Below are 10249 nucleotides of genomic sequence, written 5' to 3'. Positions count from 1 at the left end.
CACATTTCAGCATACACGGTCTGAGTCTATGTAATGACTTGTGTTTTTATGATTTGTCAATGAATATAAGTACTAGTCCTAGTTCAGAACTCTTTGTAATGCACAAGCCCAGAAGAAAACCTCCTGGGTAAGGGGATGAAGAGACCGACCATCAGGCGATTTGTCGGGGCTGTCAGGCACGGGCTGCCTGTTGTCCGGCAGCTGTGGGTGCTGTTGGTCAGGCACGGGCTGCGTGTTGTCCGGCAGCTGTGGGTGCTGTTGGTCGGGCACAGGCTGCGTGTTGTCCGGCAGCTGTGGGTGCTGTTGGTCAGGCACGGGCTGTGTGTTGTCCGGCAGCTGTGGGTGCTGTTGGTCAGGCACGGGCTGCGTGTTGTCCGGCAGCTGTGGGTGCTGGTCAGGCACGGGCTGCGTGTTGTCCGGCAGCTGTGGGTGCTGTTGGTCGGGCACGGGCTGCGTGTTGTCCGGCAGCTGTGGGTGCTGTTGGTCGGGCACAGGCTGCGTGTTGTCCGGCAGCTGTGGGTGCTGTTGGTCAGGCACAGCGGCGCCCATAGCTCCGCCCTCAGAACTGTCTCTTCCCCACCACCCTCTCTCCTCCAGAAGTCGGTCAAGGGACTTGAGGTGTCACAGAGCAGTGCGCGGCGGCCAGCCCTCACGACCACCTGTCCCTCAGGGGGCCCTTCCGAAGAGCCAGGTGTAGCACTTCGTTTGAAGGGTCTGCAGTGTTGGCACGGTTCCACTCGCGTAAAAGCCTGGTTTTTATGTCAAACTTCCTGCACTTTCATGTTTTAGCAAAGTAGTCCTTTGACGGAAAGGCAGGGCCAGCCACACCTGTGCCATCCACTTTGTCCTCCTGGCCACAATGACCACTTTTCTCTCTGAAATCTCCTGGTTCTTAGAGAAATGAGTTCCTGGCCTTGGCCTCGGCCTTCTCTCGTCAGTATTTTATTAGTGACTGGGTGGGGCCCAGAGGCAAATTCATCTCTTGCCAATGTTGCTAAGCACAGGGGGGCTTAGATATTGGATGGGAATCAGAACCCAAAAGCATTTAACCGTCTGGAATGGATGGAATGACTAACAACATGAGCTATAATGGGGATACAGTGTAAAGTTAGGTTTCTATGTTAAATGAAAAAAATGTAGGTCCCTGCACACGCAGCCTGCCATGGGGTGCTGCTACAGGACTCGGACCAGGACCGAGAGGAGCGGAAGCTGCTGCTGGACCCTCCTAGACCCCCCGGCCCCCACCAAAGCCCTCCATGGAGCTGAGCCCACTGCACAGCCTTCTGCTCGCACAGATGCGCAGGTCCCGCTCTCCACTGTCGCCAGGACAGCCAGCAGCATCGCCGCGTCCGCCGCAGATTCCCAGGGCATGGAGCAGCGTGAGTGCCTGGGCCGGCTCGGCGGACGGCACCCGCGTGCCTGTGCTGAGCAGCAGCCTGGCCCATTGGAAGAAGCTGCCGCCGCTGCCATCTCCCCCAGTCAGCCCACCAGGCGCTGCGAGCGAGCCCACCTTGTCTCCCACCTGCAGCCTCCAGGAGGGCTGCTCCGGCCTGCAGTGCTCGTCCTCAGACCCGCGTGGACGCAAGAGAGGCGCTGCTCATACCGTTCAGGTCCCATGAAGACAGGGAGCTTGGACAGCTCTTCTCCCGCCTTCACCCTGCCTCCCCTGGCCCCAGCCTCCCGCGGCCGGTACCGTACCCCACCTGCTACCATCATGGAGAAGAGTGGGGAGGAGGAGGAGAGTGGGCTGGAAGCCTGAACAAGTGAGGATGGAGCAGGAGAGGGTAGAACCACTGGCCTTCAAAGCCCTGGCCAGGGGTGGGTGGGGGTCAAAGGCCAGGGCCGGGTAGGTCTGCACTGTCACTGGGAAGGAGTGAGGGTGACCACTAGGGGCCTAGGAGGGCCTTTCCCACTTGTTGCCGTGGCCTCGCTCCTGGCCCCTCTCCCTGACTTTGTGCTCACAGGCACCTCACGAGGGTTTGTGACCAGTGTCTGGGGAGCTTGAATTTGAATGAATTGATTTGTATTTCTAGCACCCTGGGTTTTTACATGTTTGGTGTTTTGGGGTTTTTTTTTTGGGGGGGGGGCGGAGTTTATCTCCCTTGATAAAGGAAATGTTTTAATTTAAAAAATTTAAAGGCTGGCTAAGTTCACAGTTGGGGAAAAACAGATAACTAGGCATACGGAGGGGCTTCAGTTCCCTGCAGCTTGCGCACCGCCACCCAGGGGCACGTTGGCTATGGCAACACAGACAGCGTCCAGATACGAAGGCCGTGTCCTGCCCGCGGCCCAGAGGCGCAGCAGCCGGGGCTCAAGGCACCCTGTGAAAGAGAACGTGTTACGAAAACTTGATAAATTTCCCCCAAGAGGGATGACCCTTCTTCTCTGAGGTCCTGGGAGGGAGGAAGGACAGGCGGACTGGCCGAACGGCAGGGCCGAGCTCTGTAGGAGGAGGGTGGCGGGCAGTGTGGCCGCAGCCGGGAAGGCGCCTTCTGAGCAGCTGCTGGGAGCGCTGCCTAGTGAGTGTCTCCCCTGATGCCCCCGCCTTAGTCAGTTTTCCTATGATTTCAAGAATCTAAGAGATGGTTGGGATGATGTTCAAAACGTTACACCTTAAAAATAAATGGATGTCCAGCCAGCATGGCTCAGTGATTGAGCGTCGGCCTATGAACCAGAAGGTCAAGGTTTTATTCCCGGTCAGGGCACATGCCCAGGTTGTGGGCTCGATCTGTAGTGTGGGCGTGCAGGAGGCAGCTGATGAATGATTCTCTCTCATCATTGATGTTTCTATCTCTCCCTCTCCTTCCTCTCTGAAATAGACAAACAAACATTAAAAAAGTAAATAAATAAAAGGATGGCATAAACTAGCAATCCTCTCCCAGTCCTTCTGTCATGGTGTGAGCTGAGCAACGCTGTGCCTCCCCCTCTGCTCTCAAAGCTCATAGACGATGTAGGATGGTTTACAGCCGAATGAACCTGTCACTGCACTCAGGCGAGCATCAGAGGCCGGAGCAGCAGAAGTCAAACACTCCCAGAAGGTGCTGTCCGGCAGGGGCACCGCGGCCGGCAAAGCTGCTGCCTCCAGGGCCCCCCACGGGGCATGGAGGCGAGCGGGCGGCCACGGGTCAGCCGTGGGACATTGTGGCAGAAACGGTGCGTTTCTCTCCACTGCCCTGCACAGGCGAGCGGGAGCAGAGGGTGTGCGTGTGGGCTCACAGAGGCAGGCCTGCGGCTCAGCCCTGGCCCCTGTGGAGTGCAGCAGGCATCCCCACGCAGCCCCCCGGCAGCACACCCTCCTGTGGCCACAGTGTCTCCTTGTTATTTTTGCTGCTGTGCCCATTCTATAAAGGAGAACATTGAGACTGAGAGGTTAACTCGCCAAAGCTCCCATGGCAGCCAGAAGCCAGGCCCGGGAGCGGGAAAAGGCTGCCAGCTGCAGAGTGCCCCTGGCCCGGGCCCTGCGACGGCCGAGGGCAGGTCTCAGGGGAAGGGGCATCGCAGGACGTGTCTGGTGGGAGAGGCCTTCTCTCTGGGACTCAGTGAAACTGCTCTCTGAACACCTATTTCCTACTGCCTACTTCCTAAGAACTCTATTTGTTATCTTCAAGGCACAAATACTCCCCAATGGGAACAGCCACGCCTGTCTCCGTTCACTTGGCGTTCACACATTACCTCTCCTGAGACTCAGTCCCTCGCCGCCGGGCTCCGTCACACCCTTCAACTCATTTTTTAAACCCAGACACTTTCCCTCAAAAATGAGAATCAGTGGGGCCCCACTTGGTTTTTGGAACGACTTGCACAGTGGCCCCCTGTCAGTGAGCCCCAGAAACATTTAAAGGAGAAAAACTTGCCAAGAATGTGAGATTGTGGGATATTCAGGGTAACAGCGAGGATGGGGAGAGGAAAGGACATTCAGAATGGACTGCAGTCTAGAATGTGAACTGGGGTCGTCACGGGAGGCCACCGCGTCAGCAGGTGTGGCGAGGGCAGCGTGCGCACGGAGCCCTGAGACCGAGCCCAGGGCCTGAGGTGGACCGAGCAGGGCCGATGGAGCTGAGGGCCGTCCTGGCACGGAGGGAGGGCGGGCGAGTTAGGAGGTGACAGGTTACAGCGTGAGGGCCTCCCGCTCAGGAGGTGGCAGTCTGCACACTGGCCACGCTGTGCAGACCGAGAGGACTGCACAGACGGTGAGCGGAGTACCCCGGCGGCTATGACTGCCGGCTTGGCCTCCGGTGAGTCAATGCTGTCCATGCAGAAGGAGAAGGTGACTTTGGGGAAAGTGCTGAAGAAAGTCCGAGGCTCTGAAGGGTGGGACTAGCTCTGTGAAGGCCCAGGTGCATGAACCCGCCCTGGAGGGACCCGGCCTGGAGGGACCCAGCCTGGAGGGACCCGGCCTGGAGAGACACGGCCTGGAGGGAAAGGGCCTGGAGGGACACGGCCTGGAGGGACACAGGCCTGGAGGAGGGTCTGGAGGGACACGGGCTGGAGGGACACAGGCCTGGAGGGGGGTCTGGAGGTACATGGCCTGGAGGGAAAGGGCCTGGAGGGACACGGCCTGGAGGGACACGGCCTGGAGGGACACAGGCCTGGAGGGGGGTCTGGAGGGACATGGCCTGGAGGGACACGGCCTGGAGGGAAAGGGTCTGGAGGGACACAGGCTGGAGGGACACAGGCCTGGAGGGACACGGCCTGGAGGGGGGTCTGGAGGGACATGGCCTGGAGGGACACAGGCCTGGAGGGACACAGGCCTGGAGGGGGGTCTGGAGGGACATGGCCTGGAGGGACACAGGCCTGGAGGGACACGGCCTGGAGGGGGGTCTGGAGGGACATGGCCTGGAGGGAAAGGGCCTGGAGGGACACAGCCTGGAGGGGGGTCTGGAGGGACATGGCCTGGAGGGACACGGCCTGGAGGGAAAGGGTCTGGAGGGACACGGGCTGGAGGGACACAGGCCTGGAGGGACACGGCCTGGAGGGGGGTCTGGAGGGACATGGCCTGGAGGGACATGGCCTGGAGGGAAAGGGTCTGGAGGGACACAGGCTGGAGGGACACAGGCCTGGAGGGACACGGCCTGGAGGGGGGTCTGGAGGGACATGGCCTGGAGGGACACGGCCTGGAGGGACACAGGCCTGGAGGGGGGTCTGGAGGGACATGGCCTGGAGGGAAAGGGCCTGGAGGGACACGGCCTGGAGGGGGGTCTGGAGGGACATGGCCTGGAGGGACACAGCCTGGAGGGAAAGGGCCTGGAGGGACACGGCCTGGAGGGGCGTCTGGAGGGACACGGCCTGGAGGGACACGGGCCCTGAGGGACACAGGCCTGGAGGGACACGGGCCCTGAGGGACACGGCCTGGAGGGACACGGGCCCTGAGGGACACAAGCCTGGAGGGACACGGGCCCTGAAGGACACGGCCTGGAGGGACACGGGCCCTGAGGGACACGGCCTGGAGGGACACGGGCCCTGAGGGACACGGCCTGGAGGGAAAGGGCCTGGAGGGACACAGGCCTGGAGGGACGCGGCCTGGAGGGACACGGCCTGGAGGGACCTGGGTCTGGAGGGACATGGCCTGGAGGGACACGGCGTCTGGAGGGACACGGCCTGGAGGATCACAGGTTACAGGGAGGGGAGCAGCAGACCTCTGAGTGAGCCACCTGACGCAGGCAGAGGTGTCAGTGTGACGTGGTTAAAGACCTTACTCTAACAGCCGTGCCAGGTCTTCCCTGAGAGAGGGAACTTCCTTTTTGAAAAAATGACTCCGCTGTGCTGCTGGGCTCACAGGGAAACCCTGCACAGTGACTCAGCACCCAGAGGAGGGAGGCTGCTTTGCTGGGAGAGTGAGAGGCAGGGGTGGGGGGCAGTTGTACTCTCAGGGTGGGAGCTGGGGTACTTTTGGCAAGAAGAGGGGAGGGAGGAAAGAGAAGGGGGGCCCTGCTGAATAGGAGCAAAACCATTTCTTCCCTTTCTGCTTCCCGCTGTCCTGGTCCTGCTGGACTCCCATCTGCGAGGGGATCTCTGTGGGTCTGCGGGACTCTATCTGGGGAGCGAGGCAGCCCCTCTGGGAGCCAGTCCCGGCCGGTGACGGCAAAGCCGAGGGCAGGGGGCTTGCAGAGCCGGAGGGGTGGTGGGGGGTGAAGGGGGTGCGGGAGGGGGCGGACCTGGCCAGCAGGCCACTGAGGCCCAGGGGCCCCTGGTGGACCTGGGGGTCCGGAGGCCTGCCCACCACGACACGTATAGCGATTGCCGGTGTGTGCCCAGCCTTATGCTGCCTGCTGTGGAAGCAGTGAAGAGAAACAGTGTCTCCTTTTGAAGACTTTTGAGTTTGCTCGTGAGAAAAAGACCAGAACACTGAAGCGGTGCAGCCGCAGACATTGCCCGGAGGCAGGGCGCATGGGGAGGGTGCCCTGGAAGGGGCTCGGACTGCCTGCCCAGCAGGGGGCGCTGAGGATGCCGTGGGAGTGGCCTGGGCTGCAGGGCTGAGAGCAGGGTCAGCCCTCGGGGACTCCGGAAAGGCCCTCTGCATCCGGAGAATGAATTTATTTAGCGGATTGGCCAGAAAGAACTTCAAGAGGAAATGGAGAACCACTTGCAAAGGACCTTGAATCCAGCCTTAACATGGAGCCATAGGAGCAGCTGTAGGAATGGACCTGTGACCGCAGCTGGAGGAGTGGAAAGGCTGGCTCCAGGCGGCCTCACGTCTGCAGGCAGGGGAGCCGGGGCAGGGAAGAGAGAGATTTGGGAAGGCCAGGCGGGAAGGACACTGTGGAAGGACACACAGCAGACGTGGCAGCCTGGTGGGAGCAGGGGGAGCCGTGCGGTGCTCCCAGGTCCCTGGGCAGCTTGGAGGGCAGTGTGAGCCCCTCTCCCCTGACGAAGGGCGGGTCGCTGAGCTCCCTGCCCCCTGAGCCGCCCTGTGTCCCGGCAGGGGCTGAGAGTGACAGACCAACTTGTCAGAAGGTCGGAAAGGTCCCCAAGTGCACGTGGAGCCACCAACTTTCACTCGCCCTTGAGGCCTGGACTCACCACTCTGTCCGCTGGTCCTGGCCCCACACGCACCCAGGTCCCCAGAGGAGAGAAGAGGAGGTGGTGTGGGGGTAGGGAGAGCCCGAGACCAGCCCAGGAGAAACGAGGGGCTTCTGGAGGGAGGAGGGGCAGCGTGGGGCTGGAGGTCTGCCTGGGGCTGGAGGGCAGCCTGGGGCTGGAGGGCGCTGGCGTGTGGGACGGGCCCTGGGGGTGCAGTCGGGGAGGGGACGTCAGGGGCAGTCGTGAGTCCTCCTTTGTCAGGATGCCTGGAACTCAGGGCTGCGGCTGCACACCAGCCTGCCCACCAGCGCTTAGACACAGACAGTGTGTGCTGGGCCCCAGTCGAGACAGATTGCTAGATAGAGGGGAGCAGGCCACCCTCCTGCCTGCCTTCGGGGGCACCTGCCACCCTCCTGCCTGCCTTCGGGGGCACCTGCCGCCCTCCTGCCTGCCTTCGGGGGCACCTGTGCTGCCTCTGTGCTCACCGGTCAGCAACGGGGCTCCCACATTCTGGACTAGGACCACCGAGGCAGGCAGCCACCAGATTGCATCTTTTCCCTCCGAAAACGTGAAAGCCACTGACCATGTGACATGACAAATGGAGGCCGGAAGTTTAGCGGGAAGGCTCTCCTTGGCCCCGCACACCAGCACTTTCTGGCCCTCAGCAGGGGGTAGGAGAAGGTGGATTGCCATGAACCCCTTCCTGGTCTTCCACAAGGTATGAGAAATGTCACAGTGAATGATTTCTTGCCCCTTCGATTTGGAGTTCATGCCAAATGGGATCTAAGATCATATGACATCACTGTCAAACAGAACTGGGATAATTATTTAGATAATTCAAGGGACAGAAATCTGAGTTGTTTTGATACTGTAGACTAATGTCTTTTTCTAAAATCAAAATAATTGTCTGTACTTTCTACTTCATTCCCTTCAAATATGCAAATTAGGCCCAACTCTTGCAAAACACCCAGACAACTCATTTTCCCGGGAGGAGGGACCCCCCAGAGCCTGCAGTAAAGCCGGAAGGAAGGAAGCATCACGGTTTGTGGTCACTGAGTTTGAAAGTAAATTAACCTCAAGTCAGAAGGTTCTGCGATGCAGAGAAGTGCGATTTAACAACTGGTGAGAGCAATACCCGTGGCTGAGCAGTGGCTGAGCAGACGGAAACTGGAGACGTCACTAGGACTTACTTTTTTATCACAGCCTAACATTTTGCCAAGTTCTCTGACGCCTAAATACATGAGTAGAGTACCAGAGATTGAACTCTGCCTTAAAAATATGGAGATATGTACCCATGATGAAAGCAAAATAAGGATTTTACCGGCGGGTCCTTCATGAGTGTGAGTATGCTGTGGCAAGAGCGCCGTGTGCCTTGCGCCCTCAAAGCTCGAGCAGGCACTGGTGGGCAGCACCGGGCTTTCCTCGGCCGCCGCCCCAGGCAGGACTGCAGTGAGCACACGGCATGGATGCGCCGGCCTCTGGCTTTTCACGGCGCCACGAACGCCATCTGTGCCCTTGAGCCCTTCCTGGGTCCCAGCAGTGGCCCTTCGCACAGCTCCTCGTGGAAACGTGAGGGGGCCTTGCGGTGTTGGGGTTCTTCAGAGAAAAGGAACCCGCAGGATAGGAGGATACCCACATCGCTTTGGGTATGCCTACACCTGTGTACCTATCCATCCATCTGTTTCCCTAGAGCAGCGGTTTTCAACCTGTGGATCGCGACCCCTTTGGGGGTCAAACAACCCTTTCACAGGGGTCGCCTAAGACCATTGGAAAAACACATATATAATTACATATTGTTTTTGTGGTTAATCACTATGCTTTAATTATGTTCAATTTGTAACAATGAAATTGGGGGTCACCACAACATGAGGAACTGTAATAAAGGGTCACGGCATTAGGAAGGTTGAGAACCACTGTCCTAGAGCGAGGGAGGCCAGATTCCTCCTGGGGAATTGCTCGTCCATATCCCAGCTGCAGACCCAGGAGAGCCCAGCCGTCCGCTAGACAGTGCGAGCCTGAGGCCTGAGAACCAGGGTGCGAGAGTGTGACCCCAAGCAGGGCAGGAGGGGCTGCGGTGAGATGCAGTCTGCTGATTCCACGGTTACCTCCTTGGAAACACCCTCACAGACACCCCGAACCGTGTTTAATCAGGGTGCCCTGCGGCCAGGCAGGTTGATACATAAAATGAACCATCACATCTGCCCGCACTCCCAGGCCTGGCAGGTGGGAGAGCTGACAACAGCTTCAGGAGCCGTGCTCACCCCTCCACCCCCCACAGTGCACTCTGTCCTGCAGCCGAACCAGCAGCGCTTGTCAAGGCTGAACTCAGAAACGAAAAGCCACAGTCAGTGCTTTGTCCCATTGGTTCCAGAGGTTCTCAACCTCCTAATGCCGCGGCCCTTTAAATACAGTTCCTCATGTTGTGGGGACCCCCAACCATAACATTATTTTCGTTGCTACTTCATAACTGTAATGTTGCTACTGTTATGAATCGTCATGTAAATATCTGATATGCAGGGTGTATTGTCAGGGGTCGCGACCCACAGGTTGAGAACCGCTGGTTTGGGCTGCTGAGCAGCGCGACCCAGCTCTCCCCCCACCGCCATGCCCCGCGCTGACGGCTCCCCGCAGCCCGCAGCCAGCGGACCCTCTGGCTAACAAGTGACCGCGGCAGCTCCCTTGCTTGGAGTTCAAGGCCTCGGCCTGTTGTCGATGCTCATTTTGCAGGCTTAGCTCCTCTCCCCTCTGAATTCCAAACTGCGGGCGGCAACTCTGAGGGGCTGCCGGCCGGTTCCCTGGGAGCCACCACACATTGCTGCGCGCAGCTGGGCTGTAGTGCCGTCTCCCTGCTGCGCCCGACTGTGAACCGGAGCGGGCAGGTTCCGGTTCCAGCAGCGAAGCCGCCACGTGGTGCCGCTGTGCGGCCCTGCTCCCTGGAGCCCAGGTCCCGTGAGGAGGCTTCCGGCTGTGGGGGCCAAGGGAAGGGTGGTCCCTCAGCCCGGCCTGCACCCTCTCCAATCTGGGACCCCTCGGGGGATGTCCGACTGTGGGATCGGGCCTAAACCGGCAGTCAGACATCCCTCTCACAATCCAGGACCACTAGCTCCTAACTGCTCACCTGCCTGCATGCCTGATTGCCCCAAACTCCTTCTGCCTGCCAGCCTGATCGCCCCTTAACCGCTCCCCTGCCGGCCTGATCACCCACAACTGCCCTCCCCTGCCACTACCCGCC

General features: G+C 59.8%; 1 pseudogene; it reads left to right on the top strand.

Annotated features, from left to right (window-relative positions):
- The first annotated feature begins 1089 nt into the window (after positions 1–1089).
- LOC118652509 lies at positions 1090–2697 on the top strand (annotated as a pseudogene).
- Positions 2698–10249: the final 7552 nt, after the last annotated feature.

This window comes from Myotis myotis, unplaced genomic scaffold, assembly GCF_014108235.1.
Source record: "Myotis myotis isolate mMyoMyo1 unplaced genomic scaffold, mMyoMyo1.p scaffold_m19_p_31, whole genome shotgun sequence".
Taxonomy (NCBI): Eukaryota; Metazoa; Chordata; class Mammalia; order Chiroptera; family Vespertilionidae; genus Myotis; species Myotis myotis.
The sequence above is the reverse complement of the archived record's forward strand: the minus strand, read 5'-3'. Positions and strand labels throughout refer to the sequence as shown.